The sequence below is a fragment of the Pithys albifrons genome, chromosome 5, assembly GCF_047495875.1.
Source record: "Pithys albifrons albifrons isolate INPA30051 chromosome 5, PitAlb_v1, whole genome shotgun sequence".
Taxonomy (NCBI): domain Eukaryota; kingdom Metazoa; phylum Chordata; class Aves; order Passeriformes; family Thamnophilidae; genus Pithys; species Pithys albifrons.
In genome coordinates, this window is record NC_092462.1 from 34,645,195 (window position 1) to 34,672,322 (window position 27,128).

Below are 27,128 nucleotides of genomic sequence, written 5' to 3' on the forward strand. Positions count from 1 at the left end.
TCACCTCTGTTGGAATCTGACGACGCCCGTCTTGCCACTTCACTCCTAGGAACTGAATTTCCTGAGCAGGTCCCTTGACCTTACTTCGTTTAATGGCAAAACCAGCTCTTAGGAGAATCTGGATTATCTTCTTTCCTTTCTCATAAACCTCCCCTGCTGTGTTCCCCCATACAATGATGTCATCGATGTACTGTAGATGTTCTGGAGCCTCACCCTTTTCCAATGCAGTCTGGATCAGTCCATGGCAAATGGTGGGACTGTGTTTCCACCCCTGGGGCAGTCGATTCCAGGTGTACTGCACCCCCTTCCAGGTGAAAGCGAACTGCGGCCTGCACTCTGCTGCCAACGGAATGGAGAAAAAGGCATTGGCAATGTCGATGGTGGCATACCACTTGGCTGCCTTGGACTCCAGCTCATACTGAAGCTCCAGCATGTCCGGCACAGCGGCACTCAGGGGGGGTGTGACCTCATTGAGACCACGGTAATCCACCGTCAGCCTCCACTCTCCACTGGACTTTCGTACTGGCCATATGGGGCTATTAAAGGGTGAGTGAGTCTTGCTGACCACCCCTTGGCTCTCCAGCTCACGAATCATCTTGTGTATGGGGGTCACAGAGTCTCGGTCAGTGCGGTATTGCCGACGGTGCACTGTGGCTGTGGCCAGCGGTACCAATTGTTCTTCAACTTTCAGCAGTCCTACAGCAGAAGGGTCCTCTGAGAGGCCAGGCAAGGTGCTCAGCTGTCTGATTTCCTCTGTCTCCACAGCAGCTATGCCAAAGGCCCAACGCAGTCCCTTTGGGTCTTTGAAATATCCATTCCTTAGGTAGTCTATGCCAAGGATACATGGGGCTTCTGGACCAGTCACAATGGGGTGTCTATGCCATTCCTTGCCAGTCAAGCTGACTTCAGCTTCCAGTACAGTCAGCTGTTGGGATCCCCCTGTTACCCCAGAAATAGAGATGGATTCTGCCCCGACGTATCCTGATGGCATCAACGTGCATTGTGCGCCAGTGTCCACTAAAGCTTTGTATTTCTGTGGGTCTGATGAGCCAGGCCACCGAATCCACACAGTCCAATAAACCCGATTGTCCCTCTCCTCTACCTGGCTAGAGGCAGGGCCCCCCTAGTTCTGGTCATGGTATTCACTGCGCTCTCCCTGTGAATATGACCGGGAGGTTCCTTCAAGAGGATCGGGCATAACATCATCATTCCTATACTGTCTGGAGCCTTGCCCACGAGAGACCGGAGCAGCCTTCAACCTTGAAGAATTGCCTGTGTTAGTTGTGCCTCTTTGCAATTCACGTACCCGAGCTGCTAAGGAAGAGGTGGGTTTCCCATCCCACTTCCTCATATCTTCTCCATGCTCATGGAGGTAAAACCACAGATTGCCGCGTGGAGTGTACCCTTTCTCCTTAGCTGGGAGACGCCTGCTTCTGATGGCGGAGACTCTTGTTTGTTCTGGAGAGATATGGAAGAGTCCTTCCTTAATCTTCTCTTCCAGTTCAGCCAGTTTTGTTTCCACAGCTGAGACATGGGCTCGTAATGGAGCAGTGACAGTGTCTTCATAAATCCTGAGTTTGCTGACCAGTGCACCCACCTTGTCTTCTCCCTCTCTCCACTGCAATGTTGCAAGGTAGCGAGAATACATTTCTGGCCCAAGTCGTGCAAATTTTAACCACATCTGGGATGTGCACTGGACACCATCTGGACTTTTAGGGAATCTCTCATCCTCTGAAAAGATTATCTCCAGTACGGCTAATTCCCTTAAGCACCGGATACCTTGTTCCATCGTGTTCCACTGTCCTTGCTGTACGTGGAGGTCCTCCTTACAAAGATATCTCTCCCTCACGCTTGACAACAGTCGCCGCCAGAGGCTGAGAGTTTCCTGTCTCTTTCCAATGCCCTGATCAATGACAACATCTCGAGACAGGGATCCCAGCTGCCTTGCCTCACTCCCATCTAGAATTGTATCATTGGCTGCAGCATCCCAGATTCGAAGTAGCCAGGTCAAGATGGACTCATTTGCCTGTCGTGTGAACTCTCTCTCCGGAGCTCACGCAGCTCTCCCAGGGATAGGGACCGGGTGATTATTTCTGGCTCCATTTCTTCTGCTTGAGATGAAGGTCCTGACTCTTCCTCGTCATGCACTATACGAACTGATTTGGTCTTTGATTTTCTTTTCTGGACAGGGGCAACTGCTATCGGTTTCTGTTGTCCTTCTGGCTCCTCCATGGTCTGGGTGGACATGGTGCTGGTTGATGTATCTCTCTTCCTCTCTGGCTCAGTCATGGTCTGGGTGGACATGGCGCTGGTTGATGTATCTCTCTTCCTCTCTGGCTCAGTCATGGTCTGGGTGGACATGGCGCTAGTTGATGTATCTCTCTTCCTCTCTGGCTCAGTCATGGTCTGGGTGGACATGGCGCTAGTTGATGTATCTCTCTTCCTCTCTGGCTCAGTCATGGTCTGGGTGGACATGGCGCTAGTTGATGTATCTCTCTTCCTCTCTGGCTCAGTCATGGTCTGGGTGGACATGGTGCCTGTGGATTTGCTCCTTTTCTCCTCCTCCTGATGATGCTGTACCACACCAAGCAGTGTGCGGTAGGCAGTGGCCAGGGCCCAGCAGGTTGCTGTGAGCTGCATATCTCTGGGACTACCAGAGCATCTTCCTTTGACATAGCTTAGCATTTTGGCAGGGTCCTGCAGTTGTTCCGGGGTGAATTTCCAGATCATTTGAGGAGAGAAGGTCTCCAAATACTGGCCCATATCTTCCCACTTCCCGTGCCACTCAACATCATCCGCTCCCAGGGCAGGCCTCCAGCAAGTCTCCTTAGAGAGCCCAGTTCTGACCCTAAACATGGTGTATACAGTACAGAGGAGACAAAGCAACACTAACAGCAGGATTATGCTGTCCCTAACATCAAAAGGAAGCTCAATGTTTTCAATGATTGTTGTAGCAGAGGTGAAAAGGTGGAAGTAACCATCTCCGCCTGTTTTCCCCACAGTCTGGGTGCTATTTTTAATGAGACCCCAGAGGTAACAACCCAAACCAGGACAGGCAGACCAGACTGAATATACATTCACAATGAAATTCATTGCTTCTGATGTTATGACAACATAAACATAGTATATTAATAAAGCAATTTTGATTCTTCTCCCTGGTACTAAAGAGAGCATCAAAACAGGCACATGGTTCCCCATGTGTCGAAATATGAACAGGCCCAGATACACGATCCACATGAATACATCAAGCAACATGGTAGTCAGGGAGTTTCTGTACCCAAATACACAAAATGAAATTGTAGTTCTGACTTCTCTCTCGTGCCCCACGTTGGGCGCCAAAAGATGTGCTGGTTTGAAGGTGAACCAGCAGGGGAAATGAACTCACCACGAGAGAGATTATAAGTCAGACCTAAAATTTAATAATAATATTACAATAACAACACTGATACACAAGGGAAATTGCTTTCAACTCACAATACCCCAGCAGTATAACCCAGTGTCCTGGGGCACAAACCCAAGGGGGTTTGTTTGCCCTTGTGCTGAGACCCCTGTGGCTCCCCCAAGTCCAGAGCAAAAGGAAAAGAAAAAACCTGTTGGTGCAGGCGAGGGCTGTGGTCTGGGCGAGAGCGGTGATCTCCTGCTGTCGAGGTCCTGCTGCTGCTCTGGATCCGACGAGAAGGGCTGAGGTCTTCTTACCCACCACTTATGTACCCTCAGGGAGCACTCAGTCCCTCCCCCTGGGCGGGGACTCACACAATGGGTGATTGACTCTGGGAGCCAGGGGTTGTTGAGCTGTTGATGGCCCATTAGCAGCTCCGCCCCCCTCAGGCTGGGTGTGAAGTGATAATGGCTCCCTGGGCAGCTGCTGCTAATGGCCCATTGTCCTTGGGGAATGAATAGAGGGGGTGGAATACACAGGTTTGATCACCACCACACAGGGTTAGCTGGTCCCTCCAGCTGAACTAGGACAAAAATGAAACATCAGAAATCAGCATTCCATCCAGCTACTCTAAACAACCTAAAATGTAACACCTTTTGTGTGATAATTCAGACAGTATCATAACAAAATTATTAGCTAAAGCTGCAATTTCGAAAGCATTTAGTTGCAAATGTCTCAATTTTAAGGCAATATTGGTTAGCCAAAATATGTAGCTTTTGAGCTGGTACCCAATTTCTGCCCATCATTCTCTTGAAATCTTTTAACTCAAGTTTTAAAACCCTGAAGTAATAAAATACAGTTTATCATGGCATAGTTTTTGAACAAATTCAAAGTCAATGGAGGGAGGGTGAGATTCAGGAGGAGAGCACATCTTTGGTGAGGACAAACTTAGATTTGAAATTAAGAACAAGTTGAGATCTGGCCTCAAAAATAAATACTTTGCCAAGAGGCCGAGCTAAAAGAATGAGGAACAGTCGGGAACAGTATGTATGATCAGATCTACGTCTCCTCTGTTGCATAAGCTGTCTGTGTTCTTCCTTACACTCCTGACTATGTGGCCCAGGCTTTTGGGTGAGCACCATGCAATAACAAAGGGAAAAAAGTTGTAATATTTCCATTCATGCACAGTGTCAGATAACACTTTGAAGTAAGAAAAAAAAATAACCATGGCTTAGGAGAAACTTGTTTTCTAGGCACAATTAGCAATAGTATAGTCACTTACGTAAGGCAAATTTTTATAAATACTAGAATTATAAATGCACTGTAGTGCTTCAGTGATTTACAGATGGATAAAATTTATAGCACATTCTGTGTGAATGTTACCCAACATTTTGTAAGTCATGGACAAATAGGAAACTGAGGAAGGAAACTACAAAATTTGAGTAGTCTAAAAATGTAGAGGTGTGTGCTTTTTCACTTAGTGTTTAATTTAGTGGATGCCTTCCATAGTGTTCTTCTATCACTCTCCATACAGGATGTATTTCATACTTTCTCAGCAGTAGATGAAGAATGCTGAAAATAGGATCTGTAACTCACTCCACAACTTGCAATCTGGTTTCAAATTTGGCATGCTGACAGCAGCAAGCCAATCTCATAGTGAAAATGACTTTTTAAAAAACTCATGCTTCCTCCATTTGAGATATTTCAATACTGAAAGCATTCAAATGGCAAAGTTGCTCAGTTAAGTATCACAAAGTAAACTAAGTGGTACAAAGTTTAGTTATACAGCAATGTATTTCTGATTAGTGGCAATAAAAATTGTGCTACAGGTTCAGCATTTCTTTTTCAGTGTCTGCAATGAAATGTTGAATACTACATAAATTTTCCATATGCAAATGTCCACAAGCCAGCTTGGGCTTTGAAAAGAAGCACCTGTTTTTTCATGTATTATCTGAAAAAACCCATCACACTGCAGAACACTCTCTTCATACCCTTGTAATTGCACTGTTTTAGTCACAGACAAAAGTGTTTGGAAATTAATAAAGAAATATTAATTGCACACTAAGACCAGAATCCAGTCTATTTCTTTGCATTATCTTCTGGTTTTACTGTGTAATTAAAAGTAATTATACATGAATAAAAATCAAGTAACTTGGGTTTAAGTGCAGACCTTACCACATAAGCCTACAGTCCAATTAAACACAAAATGAAGCTGAAATGAGAACTTTGGGAAATAACAGTAAATTACTGTGTGTTAGGTGATTGCATCATAGGTAATAGCTAAGGGTAGATGCGAGTACAAACTGGAAACCATATCAATGCAGTCATCCCTGTTTATGTAAGAACAACTGTAGGTAAGCTCTGCAACTGGACTTGTGCATCTATAAAGTTGTTGCTATCAATATATATAGACCTCATAGTAACAGGTAAGCAATTGGCTGACAGACACAGCAAGTACTTTTAAAAATTCAGAGTAATATTTTCACATATTTCTATATGTTTTGCATGTTCTATATTTAAGAGAGGATAATTCTATAATGCTTTCCCAGAGTGATGAATGTCAATGGTGGGGAATTAAAGATGACAAAAAATTAAAGATAATAAATATAACACCATCATGACTGCTGTATAGCTTATGCATTCAAACAAAAATCAAAACCTATGGCTACAATTAAATTCTTCAGAAACACGTTTATTACTCAAAAAGCCTTTGGGTCTTGTTGGCCTTTCACATATCTTCCTCCTCTTCTAAAAATCTAGTCCACCAAAAATCTTAGGAGGAAAGTCTATGAGAATTGGGGTGGTTCAGCCTGGGAAAGGGAAGGCTTCGGGGTGACCTAATTGTGGCCTTCCAGTAATTGAAGGGCCCTACAAAAAACATGGAAAGAGACGATTTACAAGAGCATATAGTGACAGGACAAGGGGGAATGGCTTCCAACTGAGTAAATTTAGGTTAGAAATTAGGAAGACATTCTCTACTGTGAGGATGGTAAAGCACTGGAACAGGTTACCCAGAGAAGCTGTGGACTACCCATCCTCAGAGATGTTCAAGACCAGGCCAGGTGAGGCTCTAACAACCTGGTCTAGAGGAAGTTACCCCTGCCTGTGTTAGGGCAGTTGGAACTAGATGATTTTTAATGGCCCTTCCAACTCCTACCAGTCCATGACTTTATGATTATCCTTATTATTTTATTATTATTGAAAACTACAAAAAATATTACCTAAATTGCCTAACATCTTTGACAACTCCATCCTACCCTTCTAACAACCCCAAAGCATCATAAAAACAGATGCACTGGTAATTGATTTATTTCCTTAAGATCATAAATGTGGCCATGCAGAATATCTTCACGCATGAAGAAACTGGGGAACAACAAACCAAAACAGAACAATAGAACTTCCCTATATTTTTTTTTCTTTTTAAATATAACGTTAGAAAAGCAAAGCAACTACTGAAACCAAAGGAAGAGATGTTCACATAAAATCCTTGCAGCAGTGTCCCAAATATTTTATTTGGAATGTCCACTGAGAGCTTCAAACATACAAACACAGAGAATAGTATTCTAAAGCAATAAATGCGGTAGCTCTAAACATAGAAAGCATTTGGTACACTAATATGTGTACATCTGTTTTGAAAAAGAGAGTAGCTTTTTTGTTGGTTTTTTCCCCAAAGCCACAACTTGGAATTAAATGCAAAATCCAGGGTTTTGCCAAACAAAAGGTCTTTCAGGCCTTATATTGAAATTAGACTAATGCAAAAATATGCAATCCCATTTGATGATTATTTTTGTTGACTTACATAGTCTTTAGTTAACTCTTGTACAATTCTGTATATCTAAAAAGGACAGCCCTTCTCAGCAAAGTTAGAAACATGATACCATCCTCTTATTTCTTTTAGTACAACCAACAGCTATTGCTATCAATAGTGTATGTGTATACTATGACCTATCAGAGAAGTTCAGAAAACAAGATGTTTTTAAATGTTCAATCCAACTCTGCAAGAACTTGCCTGCTTCTTAAATAAGCATATGCAATCCATTATGGATGCAAAGCTCAAGATTATCATGGTAAAATCAAGATCTTGGATTTCAGCACTTCTCCCAGTAAGGATTCATGAAGTTGTAAATACAAAAGTTGTAAAGGCATTAATATTAATGATTTACCCTCTGCCAATCCAGACTGCTTGAAATAACTTCAGCTCACAGAAAGCTCAGTGGGAGAAGAAACCATCTCTACGATGAGTGAGTATATACTGGAAGAGCCCATCATAGAAGACTGCCCTTCCAGAAATTGCTTTAGAAATAGGCTCTTGAAGGTGGTGTGGAATTAGTAAAATGTGCTAACAACAGAACGTAGCACATTTGGATGTTTGTTTTAGGTTTGGTTTGGGGTTTTTATTTGTTTGGTTTTTTTCCTGTGGGTTTTTTTTTCCTGTTTTTGATGGTTTGTTTTTTTAAATAAAAACAAGTTTTATTAGTCCTCCCTCATCAGACCATCACTATTTTAGCCATTGGCCATATCAGAAAGTGTAAAGTATAGTATCGAGAAAATATGTAATCTAAAATGTATATGAGAAACAAAATATTTCTAAACCTGAATGCTTTTTTTTTATTATTTCAATGTTAGGTAGTGGTTCTTCTACTCTAATTTTATACAAAAAATTTATTCATGACTCAAACATGGAAAAAACCCCCCAAAACAAAACCCAAGGAAAAAAAAAGTAAAAAAATAAAACTGAAACAGAAGCTTCTGAATAGGTTAAATCCTAGCAAGAAAGCCAAAACAGAAGGAGATAGCACTTTCAAAGTCTTCATGTTTGTCAGATCACTTAAACTGACAGTGTTAAAGAAATAAAAATAGAAAAAGAATCTTCTACTGAGCCACTGAAAGACATTTCCAGAGGTTCACACATTTCTGACAGTGTTGCACTGATGGGGGCATGCTAAGTACACAAAGAAAGTATCTTCCTTTTTAATATACACCTAGGAAGAGCTGTACTCATAGGATTAAATGAGGGGTTTCTCGAATCGTAAAACCTACTCTGCTCTTTTACTAATAATGTTTATATAGTAACATCATACAGAAATTTTACAATTAACATAGACATAGAGCTTTACACATTCAATAACTCTCCCAGGCATGACAGGTTTTGCACAGAAGCTCACTTTTCTTCATTATAGAAAAAAAGAAAAAGAAATAAGGAAAAATCATTTTTCTCCTACTACTGCTGCTGATTTCTACCATCAAATCAATGAGATATCATCAGCTGCAAAACCCTCTTTCAGAGAATGTTAAAAAACACTCAGCTGTTCACATTACCTTTTTCCTTCCTTTAAAACAATCAAACACCTGAGGCCGAGCTAATGGGAAATTACAAGTGCCCATATTATGTCAAAGAGAGGACAAAGAAAACCATATTGGCAGGAATCATGATATCGTTTCTGTGCCTTTGAGAAAGAAAAAGCAACACTGGGAATCTGCCTATCTCCTATGGTTTATCAGTAGTCTTACTGTTAGACAGTATTAAAACATATATTATGTAAGTACATTAATGGGGATAAGAAGGTTGCTTAACCTCCCAAGATAATTATGTCTAATCTAGTTTCTTGGAAATATACTACCACAGACCAATTAGAGTATGTTCTCACTGGTTTTCCTGCTTATAAAATCCCTTCAATATACAATCTACATTCCTAACTATTTCTCCAACAAAGAAGCAAATGTATTTCAGAGTAACCCAGAAATGAAGAACTTAGTGTTCTTTTAAGTATATTAATCATTAATTATTCACTCTGTTCAGACATTCTGGTTGCTAAGTTCTAGCAAACATGAAGAGAAGTATATCTTGAGCACTGTTAGGCTTCAAGAACTTGTCTGATGAATTCAGTTCACCAATACAATACATTCTAATAAGGGAAACAAAACACAAATAAAAGTCATGCCTTTACACAATAACATGAAGCACCTCCAAATAACAGCGGCTTTGACAAAACCTCAGATTTTCAAAGGAATTTATTATCTAAAAGTCTGTCACAGCCCTTAACTGTATTTTGGCACCAAAATATTTAGCTATTCTGAGCTTAACTCTTGCCAGTTCCTGAAAATTATGTGCAGTGACTTAAAAAATGATAACTTTGCATCTTCACTATTGTAAGGCCATATTTGCTCTTACTTTTGTGTTATTCCCTTAACTCAGGTGTAGATTTTGGGAGCAAATCACATCCTGAATATAAGGCTGTAAAATAACTGTCATAACTATGGCCTGAACTTCAGACTTTCCAAATCTAGACTTTGCTGCTCCCTGTGAGGCTGCAGAAGCTGCAATCTGCACTAGCTGTGCAAGAATTTTTCATCTCTATTACTTTGTTCCATGATTACTCCCTATTCACACCATCATAAACAGCCAGGGATCCATTCACTTCGTTTTGAGCAGAAAAAAGAGCTGCTTTCATGGCTACATTAGAAACAACAATGAATAATGAGTACAGTCCCATGAAGGATGGGACATGGGTAAACGTGTACTTCATAAATGGGAATGTTCAAGGTACAATAACAAAGCTGTTAACAAAAATCTGTTATATAAAACTTGTTATATTTACTATAACAGTAACATAAAAATTACTGTGTTTTAATTAGGATTTACAGAAGATGATATATTAATCAGAAAAGATAAAAATGTTGATCAATACATTTACTCCTTTATGTGTAGGGGAAAGAAAGGCATCTTGTAAATTATTTGAAGATTCACTACTTTTCAAAAGAGCTAATTATGATTCATCTTTTTTAACAGCAACTTTGTAGCAAGACTTCAACCTTTTTGTGAAGAAACATAATGAACTTGCCATCACTATTTTTCTCAGCTGAAACTCAGGATTTAAGAAGTTGTACTCTTTTGTGGAGGTCTAAGATTACTACTGTCTGCTTTAAAGGTTTGAAGCCTTCTAGAGAACTATCAGTTTCATATTAATAAATAATATTAAAAGGCACTCAAAACTACCAAAACTGTGTTCTATATTTGTTTACTGCAATTCTGATTTATAGTAAGGAACTGCTGTAAAGATTACAGTATACAATAAAACCTGTATCAGCCTCTCAAATGTATTCACAGTTTATTAGGGTTGCAAATTTTGCTGATTTACCTGTCCAACTATTATTGTTCACTCTTAAATATCATCATAGCCTTTTGCATTTTGGAAGCAGAAGATATTTAAAGCTTTGAAACAGCAAACTGTGGAAAGCAAGACCAGATTTTACAACTAGCGATACTGAAACAAATTTAAAAGTCATATAGTATTTCCAAGCGACTACCCAAATACTGTAATCTTTTGTGTAAAATAACAGGGTGTCTGTTGAAGCAAAACCAAAACCTGCACTCTCTGCAATGATCTGCATACTTGGAACTTTAATAGGCTTGGTTTACAGCATCTTTGTCTGATTTTACTACAGAAAAAAAAAGGAAACAAAATGTGTATAACACCAAATGTTTGCTGGCTTCTAGCCTTCTGCTACAGCCTTTCCCAGCAGGAGAAAGGAGAGAAAGGATAGCGGAATCAGACGCAATGTATGCTAGTCTGTATCTTTTGTATCTCACAGATGATGAAAGTTTGAAGCACTAACCCTCAAAAGCGAACAAACATAACATTCTCATGTCATTGCTCGGATAAATTATTAAACTGCTATTCTGCTTTAGAAACAAGCATTAAAGTGTATCATTAGACAAAATGGAAACGGAAGGGCCTCCCTGTAGAAACAAATACTGTGAAACTGCAGCTGGGTATAAAAATCACTTCAAATGAGAGATCTTTGTCAGGGGATATGTATGTATGGCCAAACTTCGCGAACGAAGATTTGGGAAGGGCTGTCCCCACGTGGGTGTGCCCTTCCAGCCTGCGCAGTGGATTTTAGGTGAGGCTCAGCGTGCGCAGAACTGGCCCCCATCGTTTAACTCCTGAGGTTCATCTGCCACGGCCGAGCGAGCTTGGACAGTGACATTGAAGTCCTCAGGACTAGAACCTACAGCACCCGGCATTTCCCAGGAGGTCTCCCATCCAAGTACTAATCCGGGGCTGACCCTGCTTAGCTTCCGAGATCTGATGGGATCGGATGTCAGGGAGGCAGTCAGGGAATATACACAAATAATATCTATCCATCAACTGATTACAGGTAGATGAGTGTTGCTTTATTAACCAGTAATATACACTTCACATGGTAAATATCACCATTTTGAGTTAACAGCACTACAAAACTGTCTGCACTATCAAACAGCCTATACACTGAAATTAAACAAGGCACTGAAAATAGGAACTTTTCAATAAAGACTAAGTTTTGGTACATAACCTACTACAATTGAATGGAAGGAAGGTAAAGGGATAGCACATAAATTACTGAACAGTTTAATCAAAAAGACAGACAATCATAGAAGTTGCAGAAATCATAATGTAAAAACAAAGTAAAAAAATACAACTTCAGATGTTTACTCTTTAAATTCTTTTCCCCATACTCAGGAAACTTGAAATCACAAGAAAAATTATAATGTTACAATTAATTTCAGAATTAAATTTTTTGCCATTGTATGATGAAACAAAAAATAAATTAAAAATTAAGTCAGAGTGTATCCACAAGATATTCTGAAAGATTTTTTTTAAAATAAATACTGTCAGAAAGTGAAAGCAGTTTGTTTGTTTGTTTTTTTTAATGCAGTGATTTATTGATGTTGGTATAGCAGATTTACCTAGCAAATATTATCAAAAAAAGGTAAACAAAGAACTCCAAGTACATTTTTGTTTTAAATCTTTAGCACAATCAAAGCAAGAAATTTGTTCAGCTTTATTCAGGGGTATACCTGTATCATCTCTTCTGAATCTTTTCAATTGAAAGACAGCGCTGAGCATTTGGGCCAAACAGTTAAAAGTTCAGCAAAACTGTTAGCAACAAAACCCACTTCCATAATGAAAAGCGTTGAGCAACATCAACGACGAATACTGACAATTTGTTATCTGAGCAAGCTTCTTTTTTAAAAAATATATGTACATACACAGATATATACGTGTGTCATGGGGTGAAGCTTCTCTGAAGGCACCATGCAGATAAAATGAGGTCTGAACTATAGGTATGCCCACCAATTAGATGACAAGTTGAAAAACAAATATAATTGTGACTGATAACAAGTGCAAATGGCATAGGGAAGGCTGACCCAAATCCCTGCCAAATGAGAGGGTCTATCCCATTCCATGGGTTAGCTATGCAAGAAAAGAAAATAAAGCAGTCATACAACTTTATGCCCTTGTAACATAATCATGGTGAGAGGCCAGAAAATCAAAGTAGCTCAGGTAACAACCACTAATTGTCTTCAGATCCATGGGGGAAAAGTCAAAGAGATTAGTTGGGGGCTGTACGGTAATGCAGCAATTGGCAACTTAACCTGACCACCGAAGTGAGAAACCAATGAAAAGTGAAGAAAGTGGCTATCAATGAGAAACTGCCTGTGGATGCCAAAAAAACATTCAGAAGGCTGAACCTGATGTGGAATAGCAGGCTACTCAAAAAAGCCAGCTGTAAAAACTAGGACTCAGCACATGGATCCTTTGGAGCAACTGTCCCTTGCCCCCAACCTAGACAACTGTCCCTTGTCCCCAGTGCTACTCAACTGGGTCAGAAGGGCAGGAGCCTTGACCAGTGGGTGTTTACTTAGAGTATGAGCAAGTTTCAGAGAAGTCTTACAACAGAAATTGCTGTCAACCTACTTTATCATTTTGCTTAGCAATTTATTTTATATTCTTGTACTAAATGGTTTTATGCCATGGTGTGCTCCTGTTATTGTAGGTACCACACCCTAAATTCCCCTGTGAAAATACGTATTTTTATCTCTCTAGAAGGTCCTATATTATATGCAGAATTTCTCATATAAAATCCACATTAATATTTCTAAGAAATAACAATTACAGTGTGCACTTTAGGCAGCCTCAAAATGCAATAATGTATTTGTTGAAAAATAATTCTGCCATAACCACATTTTGCCATCACCACATTTTAACTGTCTTACTGAGAGGTGGGAACCACTGGACCATCAGCTATTACAATTAAGAATCCTTAGCATCTTCTGTCTATTTAAAGTCTATAAGTTTCTTATTTCAAGTTGTGCAGGTTAAAACATATTGGACACTGATTAAGTGGCACTTAGTATTAACTGACAATTCTGTAAATGCTGCATGCTGTAATACAACTCTGTGTTTAACAGTTATGTATTATTTCACAGGTATCATATGTACTTTTCCCTGTTGGAATCACTTACTCCAAATCTGAAAGCTAAGAATGTACTAGGTATCATGAAGTTTCATTTCTAAATGTCATATAGGAAGAGAGGTATGGACTTTATGCAGTAATAAAGAATGAATAAGGAGAATGGGCAAATAATAATTATTTGATGTTTAGAAATATTTGAAAACAATTTCCCACTCATCAATTCCATGTACCCTAGGTAAAAATAATACAGATATTTTAAATGTTTGATCATGAGCTTCAACACAGTTTTCTGTTTGAAATGAGAGTTTTCTATTTATTCTTAATTATTTAATGGAGTTATTGCTTCATTTTCTTCAAGAAAGTTTCCTACTAAAATAAGCAAGAACTCAAAAAAGGTTAAATGTAATTGTAGAAATATGTTCAAATGCCCAAGACACTGGTAAAAAGTAATTATGTCAGAGAATTACTATAATCTCTGACCCATGCCAGAGACTTCTGCACACACAAGTCAGACTCTGGAGACTTGCAGGCACATGCACATACACATACTTCACTCATCCAGCATCTGCAAGTTGCAGATTCTTGCTCTCCAGGTCATGAAAGTTCTACAAACTCATAGTAATAACAGGATCAGTATGGTCACCTTTGTCAAGGAGCACCTTCTACCAGCTACTCAGCTGTGGGAGATTTTTTTAATAGCTTTTTCCTTTAAACCTTTTGCTCTTTCATGGAAATAAAACCCCAGAAATTTATAATTGGCCTTTCTGCTGTACACTTCTTTGTGGCCCATGCCTTTATTTCCTTTTGTGTAAGATAAATTTTATGGACCATCTACTCTGTGCACAGAGTGTTTAGAATTGTTTTTCATAGTGACATGCTCTGCTGTTTTTATATCCACAATTTTACATGCATGACAAATAATTTCTATTCAGACAAATTTTCAGGTGCAGAATGAAGAAGTCCAATGTTTTGTAATGTGGTTTTTGGTGGCCCTAACATTATACCAAATGCAATTGACTTTATGAGGACACCTGGTAAAAGTTCCCTGTTGCTTTGTGCATAAAATAGAACATGTCCTTTATCCTGAAATGCCACCCTCCTTCCATTTTTTTCCAAAATCAGCCTTTTCACAGTATTAAAAAAAAAAAAAAAAAGTAAATTTGGGCAAGCTTTTGCCCAAGGTTCAAATTTGCCAAAACCTGATTCTCTGTCACTCACAAGTAAATACTGTTCATGCAATTGATGATTACCTTGGAGGTTCTTTAAGTGCCTAACAGCCTCAATTTGTTACAATTTTAGAGAAATTTTATCACAGGATAAAATAGGTAGCTGCAGGAGGCATTGAAAAAACCCCACTTGAGATTATCATGAAGAACACAATCTCACAAATTGCTCGATCAGATGAAAAACAAACTCTATGTCACATAAAAATACCCCTGGCATAGAACTGATTTAAAATTCCTTATAGAACTAATTTTACAACCAAAATGCTTCCTAGATACAGTACTCAATAACCAGAAATAATCAGACCCATTAGATGAAGCAAAGATACCAATAATGTAAAACAGCCAAATCCCATCATGTGAAAAAAAACAAACCAAAAACAAACCAAAATCAAACCAAACAAACAAAACAAAACCAACCAAATAAAAAACCACACACACAAACCCCCAAGCACAACCTCACAACAGTCCCTTCTAACATTAGATAGAACAGTAAGTCAAAAGATCACCCTAGGAAACTTGTGAGACTCAATATCTACAGAACAGAAGCTGTAGTACACAAGTAGCATAAAATTGGGAATAGGTATCGGCATTACAGGCCAACTGTCTAAGAACTCAGATATGCTGTTACATCACTTAAACTTACGTGACACATAATATTACATTTTTATTTTCAGTGTCACTGAAATGTCGGTTGTCAGTAATGTAAGGAGATATACAAATTATTTTGCAGTCTAAATGTTTGACTAGGTATATGGCAAGGTATATTTTGACTAATTACTTCATTGAAGAGCTACAACACTAGCAGGGTTTGCTTGTTTCTATTTTGAACAGAATAATACCTCCCTACTAGTAGAAGTACAGCATTTGTTTCTTAAGTGTTCAATCCCTGTGATTCTAGCCAGTGCCAAATAGCCTGCCAGAAAGTGAATGTCAAACAGAATATGCTTGTGCACAATCAGAAATTACCAAGTATTAATGTAGGGCTTCCATGGAAAAAAACAAACAAGACCAAAAAGTACGTCACATTGAAGAGTTCAGTTAAACTTTAGTCAAACACATTTAACGTGCATTTAACTTATCTGCATGTTAAGTTACCATACAGAGATATCTATAACAATTGGCATTACCATTTTAGCACAAAACATTTTATGAATCAACAATTCAATTATCAGATGTTTAAATTTTCGCCCAATTCAGGAAAAAATGAGCTTAGCAAAATACTGTAGATTAATAACTTTTTTCAGAACAGACACTAAAATGATACCTCGAAGGTCCATCACTTGTGTATGGCAGCATTGTGAACTGAACTGCAAATAGCAACAGCAGAGCAGCTATTCCTAGTTATGTCATAATCTATTTATTTAAGCTTAGCTATTTGACAATAATGGTTACATTAGCTTCGGAGAGAAAATTGATTCTGTCATATGTCTCCTATAATCCAGACATCACCCAGACAGCAGCAATTCAGAAGTAGAGAGTTCTATATTAAAATTTTAAATTAACTCAAAATCTTTCTGTCCAGGTTGACTGGTGGCAGATGCTGACACTATGACACCTCTGGAAGTAAAGACTGCAATGCTCAACTCTTATTAAAGTTGTGTTATTAAGCAAGAATGCCAAATTTCTCTTAGAAAGGCATTGTCTTGCAATTATTATTAATTGCAGAGAAAAAGCCTGACGACACAATCTGTGAAAATATGCAAAACACATTCTGAATAGTTTGACTTTTTTTTTTCAGTTTGAAATGTTTTGAAGTAGGTAATTCTGAATTACAATCTTTGAGATCATCATTTCTTTTAGGGTGATCTTTTTAACAGCTTGTACATTTGGTATTCACAGCACTAACCTTACCAGTCTACTAAGTTTTTTATTTTATCAGAAATTACTACTATGAGCCTAATTGGAAAACCAGAACCTTGAAATAATTCATGAAAATGTTAAACTGCCCCTTCTACCTAACTGCTAAAACCACAGTGGAGCAGTAACATGAATAAAAAAATCCTCAAACGCTCCCACAATCAAAAAGGCCCTAGAAATTTCAAGAATGAGAAGCTATATCCTGGAGGCCATAAATATCAAGTGATACATTACTTAAGTTTCAACAGTTCTGCATCAAATTCTGCTATTATTCTTCCAACCTCTTCTAACTTATGATTTTTAGTTCTTACATGTTAATATCCAAAAATTTTAAATTGATAATGAAACAAGCAGTCCAAATTCTCAACCACACTCAACACATACACAAGAGAGAAGTGATTAACATTTCCATTCTAAACAAAGCTTAAAATGCCAAAAAACAAGGAGCTTCCGCATGAGAAGTAAGTTGATCCAAGCTGCACTGTATGCACAGAACTTTCACAATTCTGTCAGAACATTAAAAGCTAAAGGGCTTATTGTTTCCATGGAATTTTTTTACCTACAGGATCCACCCACAGGAAACAACACAACACAAGTCCCTTCAAAAATGGACTTCACTGGGGGATTTCATGATGTTCTATGAAAGCAGAAGGAGCAGTGCCAAACTAATTTCAGAGCAGAAAAATGAAAGCACAGAAAAATATATGTGGAATTAGAATCAAAGTCAGAGCACTGTAAGGTGGTCCATCAAATCTAGTCCTTGCTACAATGATTGAGAAACAGCATTTATGGATCATGGAGGGAGAGGGAAGAAATACAGATGAAAAACTTCCACAAAAAGTAAGACTATTTTCATGCACTAAATGATTGGCCAGGGATCCTATGAAGAGGACCATCAGCAAACCACCACTCAGTACTTTCACTGTGGCTCAGGAGGGCCAAACCACACTACCTGCAGAGAGTGCCTACAGTGGGGATTTCTCACTAATGAGACTTGAAGCAGATTTCAGGCACAGCAGGCGGACAGGCTGAGCTCAGAGCAGCACTGCCCTGTGCATGCTGTGACTTCCTTTCCTGACTGGAGGAGAATGCAGCAGCATCACAGAATCTTAACAGGCATTCCTGTCATTGCCCACCTGTAACAGTGATACAGCCCTGACACTGGGTTCGGAGAGACAACTCACGTTCCCACCTGTGTTTGATCTCCTGTATTCAGAGTGGAAGTCTGGAAGTGGTCAGAAAACTGGGAGAGCAGTAGAGTTTTCACAACATTCATGCAATCACTGTCCCATGCCATTCCAGCACTCTTCATTCTCTCATCCAGCACTGCAGATTGTGTCCTTCCAGGCACACAGTCTACAAAGTTACCAAAGTTACTCCTCTTTGGGCCATGTACGCTGCCTAATCACAACCATCTCTAGCTGCATCTGTCAGATGATACTGCATACTCAGAAATCTTGGTCCCTACTCACCAGCACTGCAGGGTTCACTGCTAAAAAGGCAGCCCATCTTCAGAACATATTTCACCAACAAAATGCACTATTTCCACAAGGTTTGTCCAATTAATCATTTGCACTGTGGTAATGGCTTGCCTACACCTGGAGAAGTCAAGTGATGAGAAGCATTTTATTTTTCTCTCAAAGATGATGTCTGAAATAAATGGGAGGAGTATACTCAATGTAGATAAAACTCAGAAACACTAACAGTGTTCCTGTCTGACCTTAGCCCCACTTCATTTTGTTCCTGCACTGTGTACTTGACATTTACATCCTATACTGAAATGAAGGTTTCTGATTTCTTGCCCAGGATCATAAGGAGAAATAAGAGAGTGAAGTGCAAGCTGTATCTTCATCCCCCACGAACAAACAAAGCCAGTGCAACAGACTGCTGCATGAATGGTACAGTACAGAAAGGAAAAGTCTTCCTTTAAGCATCTGCAAGTGTGGTTTTTTAAGAGAAATTATGACAGCATGTTTTTGTTGTTTGGTATTTTTTCCATTTGGGTTGCCATTAGATCACAAATCTCTCTAATAAGACAAACACTTCTTTGAAATCAATAAGACATTACTGTAACTACTTGAAACTGTTTCAGCATGATGGTGCTGTAAAATATAGCTGTAATCTCAAATATATCTTGTGAGTAAACTAAAAGGGTTTCCTTTGGATCACATGTCAATGGATTCAGACAATTCATCCAATTGTTTCAAGAGGCCGTTTTCTTATTATTGACTCTAAAATAGTCCCAAACTTCTATATTACATAGCTGGATGCATTTAGCTAATAATTGAGATAAATGAAGGTATAGACATCATGCTAATGACTGAAAAGTTTCATTCCACAACATGGATACAGTTAAAAACATATTCTGAATGAGGAAATGCTTCCATTGCCTACACAGACTGTTCCTGCTGCCACAATTTTAAAAGATAGCACTGATGAAAAAATGAAGTCAAGAGTCTTGTGTATTCAAAGCCTAGAAAACAACTACTAATACTTTAAAGTAGGCCAAGAATGATTCTCTATCTTCTTTTTGCAGTTAAATCATTCCACCCTAAAATGTGAAACACTGATGTTTAATAACAATAATTAACAACATAGAGCTGATGTTTCTAATAAAATTAGAAAGAAATCCAAATTAAATGAAATCTGAAGTCTAATATTTTAAACTTAGAGCCATTTTAGAGTAGGAGAGGGAAGCTCCAACTTTCAATGTATTGGAACTGGGAATTCCAGAGATAAAAGGAATTATGTGAGTTTTCTTCATGAGACTTGTAGTCAAACTTCAGCAGCACCACAAACATGCACCAGCAGTCTGTAAGCACTGGCTACAAACATAGTCAAAAGGCTACTGAGATATGGAAGCTTAAGCTTCAAATCCTTTATCAGTGAAAAGATCAATTTTAAAATCAATACTTGTATTTGATGCCTAGTCAATACACAATAACTGAAATTGGGGAAATATATGGACTTTCCGTAAAAAGCCTGACAAAAATAATATGCAGTCTGTAGCCTCTGCATAATCTTATCAAGAAAAGCAGCCTATAAAGAATTGAATTATCCCTAAGCATGCTAATAAAAGCAGAGCAAGCAATGTCTTATTTTCTAACTGGTAGCAGAGGAATGTTTTTTATTCACAAAAGTACTATAAAGGAACAGGTATCCAAAATTATTAAAAAAACCCTATCCTCTATTAGGTCACATTTGTCATTTCTCTCACTGCCATGAAATTGCTTGTCATAAGAATCATATGGCAGACCAAAATAATAACAGTTCCCAAACAGGGGCCAGAAGAGTTACTGATAAAGACCTTAATTTTCTAAAGCATCTTAAAGATAACTGAGCATGTCACAGTCCAATTTATAGATGTACTTTGGGAGCACTTCAACCACTGAGCACAGAAGCACTCTATCACCATAAAAATACTTAAAAACTTCACCAGGAAGCAGTGTCTTATAACTGCAGACAATTGGATTTCCTTGCAAACATAGCATAGAAGTCCAAACCATGGTCATGTAAAGAAAAGGAGAATAACCTTTCTTTAGAGAAATACCATTCAATATTGACAATAAACAAATTAGAGATTTTGTCATAAATTGTATGTGACATCATGTCCAAGATGAGATTTACATTAAGGAAAACTGTGAAGGGAAAGCAATACATCACAGTACAACAGTAACCTGATTCATATACTTGAGCTTCACCTATCCATCCTGCCACTCCCATACCTCTTGTTGAATATAAAACCATACCTCCAAGAAAGGCTATAATTACATGACTCTTTTCAGGCCGCTGTCTTTGAAAACAAACATCCTTCCCCTTTCTGTAGAAAAAAATCCAACAGTATTTTAGGCAATAAATGAGCACATCTATTTATCTGTTAAATTATACCTAAGAAATTTTGAGATTGTCAGCTAACCAAGCACAAAAACAAAGTCATCAATCTGGCTTAAGAGTAATTTCATCAATATCCTGCAATTCTAAAACTTTTATTCCTTGGATCACATGTCTTAAGCCATTTTATTAGCACTGGTATAAGTGACATTTTTCCATATCAGGAGTTACTCTATTTTTACCTGCTGGGAAAGCAATCAAAGCCTCTAACAAATTTAACTACACTAAATATCTAAAAAAAAAAAAAAATCTAAACAAACAAACAAAAAAAAAACCAACAACAACAACAAACCCCAACACATTGCTTGGCTTAAAGCTGTAAGGCAATAAAACAATATTGATATGTACCTTTTTTCTTTAATTACAGACATGTTTCAAGTATCAAATATTTCTGTATGTACTTCACAAATGCCATGATGATCACTTAATAGAAATACATAAACACTACTTTATTTGCAGCACACAAGGAATTGTATATCTCCTTACATCTATTTAAAATTAAATAAGTAACAAGTGAGATAACATAGGTAAATAAAAAATAATACATTCCCACCAAAATAATTTAGCTACTGCTTCTTCCTTAAAAAACATGTCAATATCTCCTAAACTATTTACCAGCTTTAAGGCAAACCTTAGCAGTAACTCTAGTCTGACAGTGAAAATAAATGTTAGCTGCTACTCAAACGTGGCATTTGAAACGAACCATTAGGTTTTAGTCTCAGTTCTGACTTGAAGATCTGCTTACAAAAAAAAAAATGCATGCTCTTCACATGAAATGAGCACACATAATTTTGAGCAACACATTCATTTTTTTTTCTTTCTAATCTACAAACACTACAGCAAAATTACCAAGTTCAAATCTAATTTAACATACTCCCGGCATAAATGTAAAAGTATTTCCCTGGTAACATTTAAAGCCTCCAAAGTGGAAGTTCTGTTGCTCTCTTGAGATGGCAAAACCTGAAGAACTGCTGAAGAACAGACAGAGATCCAATGTTTTTCTCAACACAGAACCATGCAGAGCGCAGTACTCAATTATTGTGCCAAAGTATGATAAACACTGGAGTGAGCCTTCCTCCTTGCATCTTACTACATGCTATGAAGTTCCGTGAAGAAAACTAGTAGTCCTCCTCACCTCTGCCAGAACAATAAAACCTATTAAGACTATAGAAACACAGTTAGTAGAAAATTATTTGCCACTAAGCTATGAGCAAAGGATAAAAACATAAATAAAGCAATAATAACACGGATAAGTCATTACTTGTTAGTAGTAACTACAGAATATCAAAATTGGTAATACCTGTAGGATACTGGATTTGGTTTGGGGGCAACAAAGACTCATCACCACAACAAGCAAGTCATACTACAATATAAATGTGTCCAAAAGCCACAGCAAAAAGGCCATTCTTTTCTTCTCATGAAAATCTTGAAAGGTAACCAAATCAAGACTGAGTATCTTCTCTCCCATATAATGACATTAATTGCCAGTTTTACAAACTTATTCCTACCACTCTGAGTATACAACATCCAAGTATTTTTTTCCACACTAGTCACCTTTTTTCTATCACCCTTGCAAAATATTGGCTAGCATTACATGGTATTTTTACTTACCTTCACTCACTTGCCCTATTCAATTTTTTCACTGTATGAAATTTTCTTTCTGCACTTAACTCACTTTAGAATAATAATCCATACCCGTGCATATGCAAGACAAAGATGCAAATTTATGAACAACGTGTATGTTCACAAACAAATAATGAAACTATCAGCCACAGCAGGCATATCATCAACCATGTTCTTCGGGAATCATATACATTTCTTTTACCATTTTTATCACAGTAGAGAAATTCAACAAGAAATGCAACATAACAGTTAAAATACTATATCATAAAATTCCGGATTATTTATAAATATGGCCCTGTTCACAAAGGCACTGAAGTCTATGTTTTTGAAAACTTGCTAGATTTGGAGTCCTGATGACATAATTTAATCCTGAGGTTACTGATTTAATTCATTCTAAACAACAGTTCTATTAGTAGTCTTCTGAAAACTAACACCCAAGTCTTTTTCTTGGTCACAGAAACACAATTCACTATAAACTGATGATATTTCTCAAATATTGAAAAACCTGAATCAACTACTAAATAAAAAAAACAGAGACCAGATCATGTTGTGGATGCACTTTACTCTCTATACTTTGGTCTTCATTTCTGCAACAATCTTTTCCAACCACATTACTAAAAGAATAAGAAAGACAGCTTGCTCACTCACATGTTCAGGGGCAAAAAAAGTAGCACTGATGACTGTTAAGCTTTCCCAAAATCAGTGAAACAAACCAGCAGAAGATTATACTTGCATATGGAAATGTAGTGCACAGCTGCTGCAACAGGTTATTCAACACCTAAGCATTTTCATTGCTTCAGTATGGAAAAAACGTGCCTCATCTTTAGACTACATTAAAAGAGGCTCTGTAGTTAAAAATGATGTAAATTCCATTGTTAGCTACAACTTCTATTGAGGCAAATCACTCAAAATTGCAAGAAGAGACTATACTGAAGTTTTTGCCCCCACAAAGGATACTACATAGAAAGATTCCCTGAAAAAGCTCCTTCTAGCCATCATGACACCTCTAGTCTTACTACTGGGCAGAATTCCATTATGGGCACTTGTGGCTCCTAACCGACACCACAATTAATATTTTAATGTTTGGCAATCATCTAAAAATGTGCATAGACACATATTAAATCCTTCAAATAAAACATGTCTACAAGCATCTAAAAATCACAGAAAAGCACTACAGAATGAGCTGCATCATTAAGAACCTCAGTTGAATATGATTAAGTCAGGCAGATTTACATAATTCACCATGAACTTGAAAATAGTTCACTGCAGCAAGCTCTGCAATTAGACAGAAGATGAACTCTTCATAAATTGTAATGCTGTTTTATGGACATAATATAAAATTCTTTGGCAGTAACAGAATTTGGCATACAATCCTAACAATTGTTATCCTAGCAACTGGAAGACCTTTCAGACATTTCCTTTTTTTGTGTCTTCCTGAACCTGAACCAGCTTGATGCTCTCAGCTAGAGGTCCATTTAACTACTTTTTTAACTTTCACATGCAAAGTCCTGCTAATGGAAAGGCAGAGGAAGCAGGTACTTGCAGAAACAGTAACAGTGGATACCATGAACCCAGAAGACCCTCACCAACAGAGATACAAACACTGATTACCAGCAAGGAAGTTTCCCTTTGTGAGGACCATGCTGTGCAAGATTTGCCAGGATAGAAGACCTGGAAGAGAAGCCTGAGCAATCTCTGTCTAGAGAATAAAAAGGCTGGTTCACTATTCCTACACTTCATCCATAAAACAAACCTGAACATCATCATTATTGACCTAAACTGCAGATGTTATGTGAAAAACATTAGTCTCTACTGCTTGATCTACTATCTCTATCAATAGCATTAGGGAGTTTTTACACTGTATGAATTCCAGCCATAAGCCTTAAGGGATGAGCAAATATTCAAGCACAAGGATTTGCTCTGCCCAGAAGAGAGCACTTGGCAAATACATTTCAATGAGCACCATGTACTTCAAGTTTTTTGGGAGTTTAGTACAATTGGTGTTTGGTGCTTTTTATATTAATTTTAGAAGACAACTTTCATGAACTTAGGTATTCATGCCATTTTGATCTTTTCTGGTATATGACTTCCACAACATTCAAGAGGAAACTTTGTTTCCTGAGACACTGGAGTCTTGCTGAAATGACACAACCCAGCCCTTACAGGAAAAAACCAAACCATCAAAATGCATGAGATGATTCTTACAACTCAGGAGCTCCACATTTCCCCCATCTCCCTAAATTAACTATCACACTTATCTGACTCCTGTGTGAATGTTGCATGTATTCTTAACTCTAATGATCAAATTAAAACAAGAATGCCACAGAGCAATTTTAAGCCAAGTATATTTCTGCTTTTCACACCTTGAGTCTTAGTACAGTTTCCACCTGAATCTTCATCTTTAACCAGACAATGGAAGAATAAAAACAGAGCAAAGGTTTTCCATTTCAGGATACAAATCTCAAAATATTAGGAACTCTGATGATAGTGCTATCAGTAAACAACTGGAGACTACTTCCAGGGAAGGACACTGCTTAAACACAAGTGCTCACAATAAAAACAGAATAATCATATTCAGTGAACTTTTCATAGCCAAATGTTGGGCAAAAAAATTATCTTTAATTAAAAACAACAACAACAACAACAAAAACAAAACAAAAACAAAAAAACACCAACAAACCAATACTTTTCCACAATCACACAGACCTTTTATGAATATCAATCAACTGTTGAACTTGACAATTTCCTGCAAACTATGTCACACAAACAACAAAGACTCTTTCTTTCAGGGATGCAGTTTGTCACAGTTTCTTAGACAACACTTAAAAGACATTATGTTTGTTTTCCCAATAGTTCCTTATTTTCCATAAGCAAGAGGAAAAGAAAAACATAGAGACAAAAAAACATGCCTGTGCAAAGCAGATGTCTACGTTATAGTCTATGTTATATATATTTATTGCTACATCTATAAACAGACTACTTATGGTTTGGGGTTAGAAGGGATGCCTTTTTGGGTTTTTTTTGGCCTTGCACAATGCATGTTTAATCTATATGTAGCACAAGAGAATCCTGCAGGTTAAAATACCATTAAAATTGCACAGAATTTCTGTATTTTTTGTACTAACCATAAATATAATATGAACCTACAGTTTCTTCTTAACTGGGAGACAGCAGGATACAATATTTACTGATGAAACACTTTTATATGTTTATGAATCAGTCAATCAAGGGATATAAAATTAAACACTGACACCTTTTAAATGATAAAAAGATTAAGCTATAGAGCTCATGCTTATGTTTGCTATGAATAACATGTATTAGAGAGGCAGGCTTTAGAACAGTTGTTTTTAAACAGAGATAGGAATTTTGTTAAAACTACTTTTTCATCCAACCTTGTTATAAAGAAACTGCTGTTTGACAGCTTATAGGGAACAGTGACTCTCAGTACTAGCAGGCTGCACGCTTCTAAATGAAAGCATTAAAACCCCCTAATCCTGTTTGCGACTTCCTTTATTTATGTATTTTATTTTTAAAATAGGCTCCTTCTTTCTGTAATGCTGAGATGCTGCTATCACAAATCTCAGTGCAGTGTGCCAGAGCACATTGCACCCATGTGTGCTGTGCAACACTCCAGCACGCTGCATCCTGCTGAGCAGCCAAACCCACTGGCTACCAAAGGCAGACTTGTCCTACCGTAGCAAATTGAAACCTTCCTCTTACCTCGACTTCCTTGCTCTTCTCTTTGTTTGTGCCCATTGAACTTCTCCCATTGCTGGCAGTCTCCCGCGCTGGAACTACAGAAATCTGCTGGAGGGGCATTTTTATAGTGCTGCAGGTTGCCAGTACCTGTTTGGATGCCTTATATCTTCACTCCCCCTGAGTAGCCCACCTGTATAATTGTTCATATCCTTTCTTTGCCAAGCTCAGCTCTAAATAAAAAGGGGAAAATATTATTTGAGAAATGGTGTAGCATATGCCAGGGTCTTTCATCAAGAGGGGGAAAAAAAAGGCAAAGCAAAGCAGAGCAAATCGCAAACACAAATGAGACACAGCAAACAAAGAAGTAAGGCACAACAGTCCAGAGAGTTTCACACGCATAGAGTGATCAGGTGCTGCAAGTCCGTGTTCCCGGAGCACGCCCTCACACCACTATCCCCCAGGAGCACTGTGGGAGACAATTCAATTTCTGTGTTACCTAATAACTGTCATGGAAACCAAGGAAACCCAGGTCTCGCAGGCCTTTATTAGCAATCGCTTCCCACTAACGGCACAGGCTCCCACATTTGCAGCAGCTGCCACTTCTGCTTTTGTTTCCCATCCGATTCCACAGGAGTCCACTAAGCACCCCCAGATACTGCCTCGTGCTGACTAGGAACAGCAGCAGAAGGCTGAAAAGCTTAGTGTCCTATTTTGGAGCCAAAATCTCCTCCTTTAAAAGCACAGGATAGCTTGCTGTGCCCTTCATGCGTCTACAATAATCTGCTTAGGTCAAAGGATCTGCCTGGAAGTGAATAGCAGCGGTGCGCAAATGAGGTGTAAAAGGAAGACAAGACTGGGAGGGACTGCAAATGTGCCTTTCTGAGGTTGATAGTAAAAAGTTAACCCTTTGCTGCCCTTGCCTTTTTCCAAGAGATCACCAGAAGCCAGCTCAGCAGGACAAGCCAAAGGCAGACATAGATGTGCTGCCGTTGCAGTAGTCACATGCACTCAGAGAATGTCATTTACGTGAGCTTCTCACTCCCAACAAACATCCAGAAAAACTCTTTCACTATCTTCTCTCCCTTCAAAATGCAAAACAATAGAAGAACATCCCAGGTGCTGTATTACAAAAATGGATAAAAGGAAACTCTTAATGTTTATTTCTTGAAACAATCTATTGTTCTTAACAAGTATTAGGAACGCCAGAAAAA

At 38.2% G+C, this 27,128-nt stretch overlaps 1 protein-coding gene across 8 annotated transcripts in view; it reads right to left on the reverse strand.

The window, feature by feature from the left end:
- The window catches only part of MARCHF1 (membrane associated ring-CH-type finger 1), a 242,705-nt gene that overhangs the window by 111,165 nt on the left and 104,412 nt on the right, over positions 1–27,128 (reverse strand). The window contains exons 1-2 of one of the 8 annotated variants that reach the window (XM_071556192.1): positions 25,939–26,012; positions 24,582–24,617 (exon numbers count right to left, since the gene is read on the reverse strand). The exons of 6 other annotated variants lie outside the window; for them this stretch is intronic. The gene's annotated coding sequence lies outside the window, so the exon portion shown is untranslated. Of the gene's footprint in view, positions 1–24,581; positions 24,618–25,938; positions 26,013–27,128 lie in introns of those variants that run through there. One more of the 8 variants, XM_071556193.1, reaches the window with a different exon arrangement.